The 14,691-nt window shown below is 36.1% G+C and overlaps 1 pseudogene; it reads left to right on the top strand.

Moving 5' to 3' along the window:
* Positions 1 to 7,355: 7,355 nt before the first annotated feature.
* On the top strand, positions 7,356 to 13,571 carry LOC148957356 (uncharacterized; annotated as a pseudogene).
* The last annotated feature ends 1,120 nt before the right edge of the window (positions 13,572 to 14,691 follow it).

Below are 14,691 nucleotides of genomic sequence, written 5' to 3'. Positions count from 1 at the left end.
ATTGTTTCTGCTGTGTAAGGACTTATATTATGCCGTATACGCGACAATAACTTTACTCTAGATGAGGCTTTTTTTATTGTTTTTTCGAAATGATCAGAAAATGTCAGGTTCTTGTCCATCTTTACTCCTAGATATTCGTATTCTTTAGATTCTGTGATCTTTGTGTTATTGATCTTGATCTCCATAGGTTTTGATTTCGAAGTTCTCTGGTGTGTACCATAAAGGACGCACTCGGTCTTGGTCTTTTTAAGATTAATAACGAGATTATTTTGCTGAAGCCAGTAAGCAATCTGTTTTAGATCACTGTTTAACTTTTCTTCGATAATATCACAATTTTTACCAGCAACGTACAAAACAGAATCATCAGCATAGAGGGTCATTTCACATTGGCTTAAATTTTCATCGATATCGTTTATTAGTAAGGTAAAAAGCAATGGACCCAATATGGATCCCTGCGGTACTCCACAGGAAATAGCTTGACTTTCTGACAAGGCTCCATCATATGATACAATTTGCGTTCTACCAAACAGATAGCTCTCGAACCAGCAAAGCTCCTTGTTTTTAATACCATAATGAAGAAGTTTAGATAGGAGTCTCTCATGGTCCACTGTGTCAAAAGCCTTTCGCAGGTCAATAAATACAGCTCCAGTCATAAGGCCCCTGTCCATATTGGTTCTGATGAAATCTGAGAAAAATGTAACTGCATGTTGAGTAGATGATCGCTTTCGAAAACCAAACTGTCTCTCCGAAAGCATATTATTAGCCTCAAGATAGTCATAGAGCTGATTGTGCACAACCCGCTCAAAGACTTTTGAAATAACAGGGAGTACAGAAATTGGTCTATAGTTATCCATGATCGTTTTTTCACCTGACTTGTAGACTGGTGTAATTTTTGAGCATTTTTCAGCACATGGGAAGATTGCCATTTCAAGACATCGATTAATCAAATTTGAGAGAGGACCAGCTATCTCGTTTGCTCCATCAACAATCAACGTTGTTGGTATATCATCACAACCAGCAGCCTTTTTTCTTTTTAGTTTCGTTAAAATGTCTCTGATGTCTTTGATGTTTGTCATTTTGAAATTAAAGGTTACCTTTTTGGGGTTCTGTCTATGATCCAATGTTGAGTTTTTGTGATATTCCAAACTTTGATTCACTATTGCTGGTAAAGTATTTTGCAATTTTCTGCCAATCGTCGCGAAAAACATGCAGAATTCGTTTGATATAGTTTTCTTTTCTGAAGTAATTTCTCCATTTATTTCAAATACCTTGCTGCTTCGATCTTTTGAGGATTTTGCTGGATAACATTTTTTAATTTGCTCCCAAAACTGCTTTGGTCTGTTAATGTTTTCTTGAAAGACAGATCTTGTGTAAGTTGCCTTGCTGTATCTGATGATTCGAGTTGCTGCATTTCGTAAGCGACGGTATGTGGACCAATCATTTTCTTTTCCTGTCTTTCTTGCTTTCTTCAACCAGTAATCTCTCTCATTCATTTTGGATCTAATTTCATTTGTTAGCCATGGACAATCACGCCCTTTTACCTTTTTCTTTGTTAGGGGTGCATGCTTATCTATTACTGACTTCAAGAGCCCTTTGAAAATTGTCCATGCTTTGTCAACATTTTGTTCTTTTTCAAGGTTTTCCCAGGGCTGACTTTGGAGATCTCTTCTGAAACTATTTTCATCATACTTCGCAAAATTTCTTTTGTATGTTGTCCTTGATAAAAACTTTTGACAATTTTTCTTTATAACTGCTCCCACCAGATCGTGATCACTGAGAGAATTAGGGCGTGTGATATGCTTTCTTACATTCTGTTCGTGGGTTGTTGCAATAATATCTATGAGTGTGCTCGTGTCTTTGGTGACTCTTGTGGGCTTTGTTATTATTTGTTTGAGCCCATGCCCCTTGATGATTCGCTTTACTTCCTTGTTTTTCGTAGTGTTCAGATAGTCAGCATTCAAATCACCCATGAGGATTAGTTCTTTGTTTTCAGAGATACTGGTGTTTATCATATCACTGAATTCACTTTCAAAATTTCGATCAAGATACTTTGAAGTGTCCGGGGGCCTGTATATGACACATACCAGTAACGGACGTGAATTTTTCACAAAGATTTCGACCCAAATAGCTTCTAAACTGTCCTTTTCTAGATCTTCTCTTCTTTGCCAGCCAAGATCATTTCTTATAAAACAACCAACACCGCCACCTGAGCCATTTTTTCTATCGTTTCTTAGAAATGCATAGCCTTCAATCTTGCTTTCTTCGTCCCTAATATCCTTGTGCAGGTGGGTCTCAGTAACGCCAAAAAAATCGATGTCGTGTTTCGTTTCTTGAAGTAATAATTTTAAGTCCTCGATTTTCTTTGCAAGACCATTTATGTTTTGGTGGAATAATTTTAGTCCTCTTGATTGTAAAAACGTTGTGATATCGTTGTAAATATTTTCTGTCATTTGAATATCTGGATTGACTTGTTTATCTGCCAAGCACGAACGGCAATAAACCCTCTCGCATCCGTTTTCAATTTGATCAACGAGGCATTTTAGGTGGAGCTTTTGGCCACACGCGAAGCACTTATCAGAGCTCTGATTCTTTCTCATCGGCCTTTTACATGTGATGCATTTCTGGCATGGGCCTGGACACATCTCGACATCCCCAGCAAGAAGTAGTAACAATTGTAGTCCCACATGCGTGCGTGTGTTATGAACTACATGAATTCCCTTTTCTTGTTTGTGGACCCATACAGAAGCACATATTCTTGAGTTTTGCACATCCTTTGCCTCTTCACCGTAGAAAGAGAAGGGGTACATCACTGATTTAAACAAAACTTTGATGCAGTTCTTTTTGCTTTATATGGCAATATTGAACTTCCAAAAGAACTCAAAGAAGATCTATAACTATAAACCCTAAAGTTTATTCACATAGCTAGTTGACTCAAAATCTCTCATTTCGAAACAAGGCACACAAAACCTTATCTCCTTTTAGAAAGATTCTTCTCCTTTCTTATATTTGTATACTTTTAGCAGTTACAATTATTGTTGTTTTATGTAATGTTTTACTGGATGTAATGGCTGAGTGGTAGACACATTTGTTCCTCTCGGAGTTGTCCTTTTTTTATGTATGATCTTTTGGTTGACATTGACTCTTCTAGATATAGATACCAAATACCACACTTACATGTAATAAAAGAATTCACTCATCTGCTCTGAGATCAAACATAGCTTGTTTTTTTAAACATGCTTAATATGTCATGCATTCAGCCAAAGGTGAAGATGCTAAATCATTTTAAAGAAAGCCCTTTGAAAACACTTTAATCAAGCTAGCCCAAAAATGACTCATGTCAAAAACCAGATTTATTCTAGCTTAGTTAAGCATATCTTGCCATGCATAAGTTAAGATAAATGCCATTTTAAGTTTCATAAATTTTGGAAACCTTGTAAAACGATTTTTCCTTTCAAACGAGCTATGCTTCACATATCGAGAGAGACCAGAGGGAATATTACCCTTCTCGGATTGAACAATAGCAACGTAATGGCAGTTTTTGTGTCATCCTTGGATAGACCTGGATGTTTAAGAAGACCATTACCTCTAAAGATTAGAAATATTGACTCTCAGAAATAAACATCTTATAAAAATTCAATAACTATAAAAATTCAATAACGTCAATTTTTAACTTTCCTTCGACATTGAATGCATTCGTTATAACCTAAGCAATGATTTTACCATGTATTTCAAATGCGATGTTATATTCTTCCATTTGTATCTTACACAAATCTGATCTTCTGTATTATTGAGCCCACCATGCCCACCAATGCTACTGTCGTGAAATTCTTGAAAAATTGACTTTCTGTCTTCCAAAGAACATACAGCTTACAAACTGTTCACTTCACTTTGAGATCGGTCATTTTCAGACACTACTCTAAAAGAGATACGGGTTACAGTCACATTTGCTAACAGTTTGCTTTGTTGTCTTTCACATAAACGAAAAATAGAAAATGCAATCTTATTCTTAAATATAAAGGAAAAATATTGTATACGAAATCGTTTTTCTATGAGTTCTAATACGTACGCAAAATGTTCTAGTTCAATCTATTTTTTCAAAAAGATGGATTGAAGGTCGATGTAAAGGTAGAGCTTTGGATTTGGGTACGGTACAACCCTTTGCTGTAATTTCTTCGGACTGTCTACATGCAATGACATCAATGTTGGGCGTTGTGATCCAAATAAAAAAATCATGCTTATTCATGATTTTTGCTTGCCAGCTTATTCAAATTCTTTTTAAATATAAAAGTAATTTGCAAGGCCATCCTCATTTTCAGAAGTCTAATGCATTGATAATAGTTTCACCCACCCAAATAACAAATTTTGCCAAAGCTTGGTGTTCTGTTGTCTTTATCTAAGCAGTAAAGACCTGTTCATAATAGGATTTGTAGCTTTGGGGCTAAATCACATCACAAGAGTAACCATGTATGCATTAGTTTTATATAACTGTTTTCATTACAAAAACATATCTTTTTACAGTGCAACATCACTGAGAAATAATAGCAGGGTCTTTGAGAAAATACTACTGTGGAGGAGGAAGGGGTAAAAAAATATCATTTTTCATGCATACGTACTATGTGAATGACCCTCATTTTTCCAAAAAATTGGAACCCCAAAATTTATTGTCGCTGATTTTTTTAACGTCAGTTCTATCCTTCGTTACCTTTAAAATAGCCATAACGTCAGTATTCAACCCACTGGAAAAAGCAACTAAAAAAGAGCCAATAGGATGGACAGTTGCTTAACTTTGGGTTTGTAAAATGGGTCCAAAAAAATTTGTGTAGCAGAAAATCAGCTTTTTGCAAACAAAATAAATGGTCGTAAACAAGTATTTTTTTCTTACTTGAATAATTGAACATTATTCCAAACTAGGATTTGTTATCCTCTAACATATGTACTGCAAATTTTGCTATTAAGGAATATTCGATGGCCGAAGGAAAAAGCACTATCATTCAAGAGAGACAATATAGGGTATATGCACAACTTACGTAACCGAAATTCTACTTTGTCTGGAATGTCTAAAGAACGCAAAGGATTTTTCTCCAAATACCCCTTGTACCAAATCAAGTGAAAATTTAAAAACATTCCAAATAGGGGCAGACTGGGTTTCCCTGTGAGCCAAGTGAGAAGAAAATCTTGTCCTACCAAGATCTCTAGATTAGCTTACGATACTTTTCATAATATTTATTGCCTCTGCATAAAGTTGTTTATGAATGTGAAATTGTTTGGGATAAAAATCTAGAAGGGACTTGCGTCCGATTTTTAATCATGGGCTTTGAAACATGTTGGAAAGTGGGGATGGGGGATGGGCAAGGGAAAATTTAACATTCATAGGAAAAATTTTTAACAAGTTGTCATTGCTTTGGAGTTCGTTTAAATATCAGCTATATCTGGATTGGCTATCTAAAAATTGAACAACTTACCATCAAATTCATATTTTTTTCCATATCTTCTCAAACAGTCCTTCTCTTTTTGACTGAAGCCACACAGATAAAGTTGCTTAAGACGGTTGGTCTTGTTTGAATGATAATTCAAAACTTCTTTCATTTTTTGAAAATCTTTCTTCATCTATTCTTCCATACTTACATTTCCAATTGATTCTTGATCCTTCTTCGTAATCTCCCTCATTCGTAATTCATATCACGTTGGAGCTACGATAACTGTTCTTGATCGCTCTTTGAAAATAAATAGCATAAAGGCCAGGCGCTGCATGTCTGTCATTACACTGTTGCCTTTGAAATGCATTAGCTTCTCAACCCATGGAGAAATGCATGCCCATGCAGAAACTGGCTCTCCTGGCTCAATGGCTTGTTCTGGCTGGCAGCTTTCTCTGTTTTCACCAATTCAAACAACTGATTAAACAAAACTCCATAATTATTTTCTTCTTGGAATCTTTTAATTCCACTGCGGTTTTCATCACAAGGGCAGCTTTTTTGCTACACCAAGACGAATTGTACCTGTCATTGTGATCCCTGGTTGTTATAATTGGATTTCAAGACAGTCACGCAATTTTACTCATTCATTCTTTCATAAATGTGCATGGAGACAGACTTGTGGTTCTTTTCGCTCTTTTTTCACGACAGAAACTTTTTAAATGGCCAGTAATTCAAAGGGTCAAGCCATAGATAGAGCTATCCACTTTTCACCAGTATCGCAAGGTCGAAGTTATCGGATCAAAGACTAAAGAAAGGAATGGAAAGACAATGGTGGTTTCAATTTGGTGTAAACTTTGCTCAAAACAAAAAAAAAGTTATTTTATCAAATCCTCTTTGTAAAGGAAGTGCCAGGAAAGCAATTGAATCGTACGTCAATGGAACAAATTTTATAAGCAAGTGGACTATTGGTCGCCATTTGGAGGGTAAGTACCATTTGATTTTTAGAGCACTATAATACACGTTGTTTATAAGAAACCTGGCGCAAGTTCTAGTCGTATTAAGTTTCTTAATTTTTGGTCATAATTTAGTTCTAAACGTTTCAAAAAGTGTCTTAATTGAATGAATGAAAATTGTAATGAAGAATAGAAAACGTGGGTACTCTATAGCAAACTATTGGTATTATTACAAACAAAAATCGTCAAAATCTATAGCAATATCATGTTCGCACCGTTAATTTCAGACAATTACAAAGGTTTCTAGAGTTTCTCAATTATATTCTTGTAGTTCTTAAAGTTACTTAAATTTTAGGGTGTCTAGTACTCGGTTTCTTATAAACCTGTCCTTAAATTAAAAAAACGCCGGTATCCACTGCAGCAAATTGACAAATTGAACATTGCTAGAAATTTTTCTAATTCTTGATAATTTTTTGTGGATAGAAACACAATAAACTAAAAATACTTACCCTTGTAGTAACATATGGAAGCAAATACATTGTAAGTAGCAAATGTTTCAAAACACTAATAATCTTACAGGTAGTGGGCACAAATGGGCACTAGAGGAAGAAATGAGACTTCCTACAGAAGTAAGGATGGTTGGGAATGCACAAAGGCGGCCAGGCGATGACTAAAATTTAGCGTTTTTTGTCGGAGAAAGTTTTGTTAATCACTGATGATTATCAATCTCGTACAATTTTTTGGAAGTGATTTCTATTGATAAAGAAATATCACTTTATTATAAATATGTAATTTTACATTTTTTTTCAGGTGAAAAAGGAAGCTTGATACAACCCATAAAAGATGTGGCATTGAAACAAAGTACCCAAGATTCTTACATGAAAATGGTCAAAACCGCTTACAAATTGGCCATTATCCCCTCAATGCCTTTTCGTCAAGATGGTGTCTGCTACCAATGACAAGATGGTGATGATGGGGCAAGTGTTAATACCAGAATTTATTCTGGTGTTTTAACACAGTTATCGAGGTCTCACAGTTCCAGCAATGTGATGAGCAATATAAAGCCATATATGGGCTACTAAAAAACTCTGGAAAACTGAACAACGAGGTATTTGAAGCTTGTAAAGCCTTTGGGATAGATGCACACAAAAAGATGCCAAAACTGGGAGGTACTCGCTTCATCAACCATCGCTGTAGAGCCTTGAAAGTGCTTGTAGACACTTGGCTGGGGTTAATTACAGCATTTGAAAATACGTTGGCTGAAAGAAAAGGAAATAACAATTCAAAAGCCAAGGTACAGGATTGCTCAATAAATTGCAATCTTGCGCTTTCTTTTGCAAAGTTGCAAGCTACATTGACATACTGAACGCTGCTGGCCCTGTTTCTCTGTTATTTGAAGGTGTCATGCCATATGAGATTGCTCAAGGGTTGGAAGAAACATGTGTTGAGCTGGATGAATTGAAGATGGCTGCTAAAACCAACAAAGAAATGCTGAATAGCTACATTGCCAAATTCACGTACGAGAAGGATACCATGGCTGTGACAGGAATTTATCTGGAAAAGGGCACAGTTGCAAGAAACCAAATAACAGAGAAAACTAAATGGTAGAGACAGCTGGCATTAAATATTCCTAAAAAGCACTTGCCAAAGAAGCAGCCATCCAAAAACTTATGATTCTATTGAGAGAAAGGTTTCCTGAAGAAGATTCAGCTATTTATTCAGCTATGCCTATATATGATCCACAGTATTGGCAAAACGACCCAGCATATGGTGTATCAGAAATAGGTACTCTGCTAGAAAAATTTGCTGCCCCATTGTCCGAAGCTGGAATTTTTGGCAAGATGTCATCATCGAGTGGAAAAAATTCATCCAATTCGTTTTTGTTTTTTGTCACTGTTTTCTTTTGCGGGCTTTTCCTTTGTACATCCGCTTTAATTCCAACTGGCACTTGCGGTGACTTATCAATTTTGAATACTTTTCAACTTCATTGATGAATTTTTCAAGGGAAGGCTATGGGAAAGAGAAACATTTGCAAATTTGATTAAAGGCTGGAGTTACACTTTACCAGGAACGCTATCCGTGCAGAGCAATTTCTTACTCTGCAGTGATAATTAAAGTAGCAGTTACACTGAGACGCTCCGCTTGCAATGCGTATATGCTTGTTTACAAAGCGCGCCAAAATTCATCACTTTCTTGATTTTGTAGAAGATTTGTGTTGTGTTGTGATAGTTATTTTTCTCAATAAATTCTGCGAGAATGGTGAAAAACAATCTAGAAAATGTTGAAAAAGGTGATGGGTCTGGCTGGACAGACAGTGAGATTGAGTTGCTGTTGGAATGCGTGAAAATTTATTCGTCAAAGTGTCGCTTTGATGGAATCGATTGGAAAGGGGTCAATTCTAAATATGTAAAAGTCAGGACAATTTTTGTCAGGCAATACCAACGACGAATGCAGAAGAAAATACGAAAGACTTCCCTAAAGCCCTGAACTTACAATTGTTTTCCAAAAAACGAATTGCTTTGAAACTGAAATCGATAAAAAAAGGGTACGAGAAAGCAGTCAACTTTGGGCGACAAAGTGGCTGAGGTAGAGTGGTGATGTGTTTTTACGACTTGTGTAACGACATTTGGGAGGGAGCACCATCCATTAGAAAGTTCTAGAGGAAATTTGACCTTACCCTTTTTTGGAATTTTTTCTGTGATCAGCTGTGATAGCATTTTGCAACTCCAAATCAATGGGGCATCTTAAAAATCCAAAACAAGCTTTTAGCCGACCAAAAGCACACTCAATAACCATCCTTGCCAAAGAAAGTCAGAATCCAAAAAACTGTTCTTGTTGAGTATTGCCCCCTTTTGCAAACTCCTTCATTAAGTATGGCAGCAAATGGTGTGTTGGCCACTTTATTACCACATCAAAGAAACAGGATCTGTAATCTGCACAGGAAGACTATAGAAGCCTTTTCTGTTGATGAATTCGGTGGGACATTCTTCTGGCTTTCTTAATGGAATATGTGTTCCATCAACAGCACCAATAAACTGATGGAAACCATTTTGCTTGTAAAAGTTGGGTACCTATTACTTGTAAAGGCACCCATTCATAATGTAATCATTTGTCAGCTTCTTGTAAATGGGTTATACTCATCAACAATGGCACTAGGCAGTGGATTGTTGTTTTTGCATTGTTTTTTCTGCAGCATCGCCTTGTTATATTTGCACCAAGTACCCTGAACCAGCAGTTTTGATGATCCGGGTTCTAATCTGTTGATGCAGAATGATAAAGGTCTGCCCATACCTCATTCTTCATGGCATCAGCATTGTTCTTATGGGGACGAATAGCAAGCCCATAGTATACCTGCAGCTTATCAATTCTTGCAGCTGTGAGTCTGGCAACTCCTCCAATTGATTTGCCATCTGTTTTGTTTTTGCCTTTCCGTACCCTCAGCTTCATGAGGGCAGCTGCCATCCGCTTTTGAACATGCCCAACAAATTCAATTTTTGCAATTACTTTATCACCATGCTTACTGGCCTTTATAGAGGAATATGACTTTGAATCTCCATCCCATATATAGCCAGTATATTGAAGATTCCTTGTCTCCATTCTATCCTCTTATCACTTGATCTTCTGGAGTATCCAAAGCATTATGTTCTTCCTTAGCTGCTTTTTTCATGCTCAATGATGCTTCCAGTTCTAGTGCACTTTTTATTTTGGCTACACTAACACTGAAAGCATCATCGGACATTGCTTTTGGTATATTCAAAACAGAACAAAGCTTCTCTAAGGAAGACTTCCCTGCACCAATTTCAAGAAGCCCAGGAAGCCAATTTCAAGAAGCCAACCAATTTCTTTTTCACCGGCCGCGTCTACAGGAGCATCTTTCTTTGAACTGACAAACTGATTGCCGTAAAACTTTCTCTTTTTTGTCCTTTTACTTCTAGTTTTTACGATTTTTGGTCAGTTTTTCAAGTCTCTTGAGAAATTCTTTATGCTGATGTTTAAGCTCGTCATGGGGCAAAGACGATACAGATCGAAGGGGAATTTGCTTCACTGAATCCATGAAGTTTGGGAATTCAATTATTGACGTCTTAATTTAGCCCCAATCAGGTTGGTGTAATTTTGTGGCTAAAGAGGGCAACTTTCTCTTTTTTGTCCTTTTAATTCTAGTTTTCCGATTTTTGTTGAAAAAACTTTCATCGCTAGTTTGTTTTCCTGACATTTTGTAACGACCTTATGCTTTGAACAGGCTGTTTTGTGCTGTTGCACAGGACCGTTACCATGGCAAGGATTCAAATGCTGCCCGCTCATTGGTTAACAAAATGCTACCCCGTAACTTAAACAATGAAAGACAGTAGAAGATTGCTCATTAATCAATTTCTTGGCTACTAGGATTTTACTTGCATCCAATTGGTCAAAACCATGCAAATTACAATCATGATTTTAGATACAAAGAATATTGATTCCTTCAAAACAAAAAGATCAGGGGGAATCAGCCTTCAAAGCGAAACAAGGTGCATTTTCAAGCTTGCGGCTGAGCGATGTGTGCGAGGAGAGGTGGTCAAAGAAAATGTGGTCATTTTTTCCTGAAATCTCTGAGAATTTTCGTGAAATCCCTAAAACCCCTAAAGTTGATTTGAAAGTTCTGAGTGTATTCATGGAATAATTAAAAAATTTTGAAAAATATCGAATTTTCGATTTTTTAGCCCAGAGATTGACCTTAGAGAGTCTTTCCTTCGTAAACCAACAAACTTAAAACAAACTAAAAATGAACAACGAAGAGAAAACAGTCGTCATGCATTTCAGAGGAGAGGTGAAAGTAAGTACTCTTTCTATCTCAAATACTATCTTCAGGAATTCGAACCTATTCGCTTTGCAAAGAACAACACCTCGTTTTTTTCTTATATACAACTTATTGCTACTTCTTCCTATGACACTAGGCAAAACGATTTTCTAAACTTTACCAAAATTATATTGTTGTAACCCTTTCCATGTTCACAATTGAAATGCAGTCAACAATTTTTTTAATAATTTTTTCAACAGAATGTACCATACAATGATGGCAGCATACAACACCTTAAAATCGAAGCTGCCAGAGCATTTGCCCTGAGCAAAAAAACAAAATTTTCCTTTGTTGATCCTGATCAGCGTCCCATAAGAGAATTAAGGTACCATCTCTTGGGTCCTTTCATCTATTACATTTATCTTTGATTTTTTTTTTCTATTTTTAACAAATGTTCAATTAAAAGTTACATCATTAATATTTCTACAAGACAGGTTTCCTTTAAAAATTTATTTTTTCCCAGGAGAGGGGATGAGGTATTTCTGCATCTCTACAGGAAACCAAGGAACACAAGGAGCAGTAAAGTTAGAGAGACTGTAACTTTCAATTCTTCATTTTCCTAACTATCTTTTAATTCCAATCTTTGTGTTCAGTTTCTTAATCTTAAGTTTTTCAAATTAAGCGTATCATTTTAATCAGTAGATTGGCTGATTAGTTAATTTTGACAATTGATAATGTGTTTATCAACGGCGTAATGAAAGACTGTATAGGTGTTAAACCACCCCAGAATCATTGACTCAACAGTGAAGTTCAGCAAAAGCAATTATAAGAATACCTTACTTTCATGCAAATCAATGTGACACAAAACCATTCAGTTTCGCACCCCCTGGAGAAACTCCAGGTTATGCCATTGAAAATCTATGATATAATTGTAGATACAACGTCTGTCCATTCAAATTGCTACCTGTAGTTAATTCTTTAATTCCAGTTTTGACCTTGTGCTATTAAGTGATAATTTTAAACGACCAGGACTTCTACCCATTGATTTCAACTTTAATCATTGAATCCGTAGAAGTTTATGAAACGAACCAATTCAACAAATTTAACTGTATCACATTCACATTTATAATGCATTTCAGGGGCAGATCCGTACCTGTTTCATTGGTTCTCTCCACCCGTTGTGTTGTATTAAAAAACCCCTTTTTCCAAAATTTTTGCATGCTGGTTATAAAATCTGTGAAAAATACTAGTTGCAATACCATCCAATGTCATAGTGCCATCAAAGTAATCCCTATGCACTTTGTTTCTCTTGGTTTCATACAGTTTGACCTTTCTTTTACCCAAGATTTCTCCCTTCATATAGTATTCGACATGGCTCAATGTAATATTGAAACAAAATTGAAGGAGCTGGCATCCTTGCTTGATGGATGCAAAACATTCCTTTCTGAAATCGAAAAGATGGACGACCAACAAAGGGCTATAAGGATATGCAGAGCGAAATTGCAAAGTGCTTGCAGCCGCCTTGAGGTTATCAGAAAAAACTTCGATAATCTGCTTTATGGACTAAATATTTCAAAAGACATGGACGATTCAGACTTTTTATTGTAAGTTAAAGACATTAATTAGTTGTAGATCCACATTTCACATTAAGATTATGTAGAAATATACACCTTTATTTTGCTTCATCTTTGCTTGTCTCTGTTCTCGACATTTAGAGACCTGTGGGAGATCAATACCACTTATTTGAACCGAATCAAGCGATACAAACTTCCTTTTAGCCACTAGATATTTCACACAGTTATGACAGGAACAATTCTAAATGAAGTAGAGGTTTCACCATATTTCAATTTATTTTCGAAAACCCTTCATTTGTACATTCGTTATCGTAAACCTTTAAGCAAATAAGGGCAAAGTGAGAAGACGTGTCAACAATTTCTGACAACCTGTATTAGGTAATGATATCTATTCAAACAACAATCTATTGGCCAAAAAGAATAGGACAGGAAACAGGACCAAGGCTTATTTTACCATGCCAAAGTCCTCTAGCCTGATAGTAATTACTGTAATATGTACAGTGCATAGGAAGAACAGAACTACTGTATATAGTAGTAGCATTGTTTCGGAATGATACAAAGAAAATATATTCTTCATTGGAAACAAGGTATTTTTATATTTTTTGGGGGCATGAGCCCCCAAGAACAATAAAATATTTCTGGGTTACGGATGTTAGATGTGTGATTTTTTGATTAAGAGAAACAAAAACAACATGTTGAAAATTGTTCAGCCTTTTCTTTGCACCTTTAAAAAACGATTAAATTTCTACATTTTTTCCCAAATTCGATCTGACATGACTGGTTCGTTTTCATCATGTATTAAGAACTTCTGAGTATATCATTTAAGAAAGCAGCGGTGAAGGTATCGCTAATTGCGGTTTGGAACAGATTGTTTGGGTTCGGCTTACAGTTGAAAAGAAACAACAAGTTACATCAGACGTTTTCTTCCATTTCGGAATATCTGGTTAAGTCCAAATATGCAATTTTCATTATTGTTCCTACTTTAAAGTTGGGAAGTATGGGATTTTCTACCTTAATTTTGTCTCTTTTCTCAAGATCACAAATTTCACATTGTTTATCTTTGCCCCTCACTTGGCTAAGCGTTTAAGTATGCTCAGTTTCAAAATTATTCAGAATTTCATACTACAATAATTGTTTCTTATATTAAAATTAAATTACATGTTTTATCATACTCATTGTCAGCCATCATCTTCTACACCCTCTTCTTTGATTGAATTCAGTATATTTGTCATCCCCACGTTGCCCTCGGCAAAACTTTGATCAACAAAGAGCAAGAGAAAGACAAAGACAATATAACGAGAACCGTCTTAACAACAACAGACCACCAAATGCAGATGTGCAACAGGTTCCTGATGTAGTAAATGAATAAGCTGCGTTGGAACTTCAAATTGCACAAAATGAGCTTCCATATCAACAGGGCAATGACTAAAATGATCTGGACCAACAGCCCCCACAACAGTTGATACTATTAAACCTAACCAACCTGCTCAGCAACTGAATGCCAATCAGCATCCACAGCTGTTTTTCAACCTACCACAGCCGCATTACATTGGCATGATGGAAAATGCATGTCGTCATTGTCATGGGAAATTTTTCAATGGTGAGCAGAATGCGCATAATGTACTCACCAAGTGTTGCTTTCAAGGTAAAGTCACTCTACCACCAGTTACACTACCTTCAGCAAATATTATTGACTTATTCGATGCAGAAACACCACAATCACGGCTTTTTTGGAAAACATTGGTCATTACAATGCTGCATTGGCAATGGCTCCCTGGAATGCCCTCCATGACTGAATAGTGATTACATCGAGCTATTCACATTTAAAACTCAGCTGTGTTCATGTTTTTCAAGCTATGTAAACAAAACTTCTAAAATACGTAATTTATAGATACATGATTTCATTTTTAGCAGAAACGTACATTTCTTTGTAACAGATTTCTTATATCTGGAAACTTTTTGAATGGCCCTCGTAC

This window comes from Rhopilema esculentum, unplaced genomic scaffold, assembly GCF_057945365.1.
Source record: "Rhopilema esculentum isolate cy_ngs unplaced genomic scaffold, ASM5794536v1 HiC_scaffold_31, whole genome shotgun sequence".
Classification (NCBI taxonomy): Eukaryota; Metazoa; Cnidaria; class Scyphozoa; order Rhizostomeae; family Rhizostomatidae; genus Rhopilema; species Rhopilema esculentum.
The sequence above is the reverse complement of the archived record's forward strand: the minus strand, read 5'-3'. Positions and strand labels throughout refer to the sequence as shown.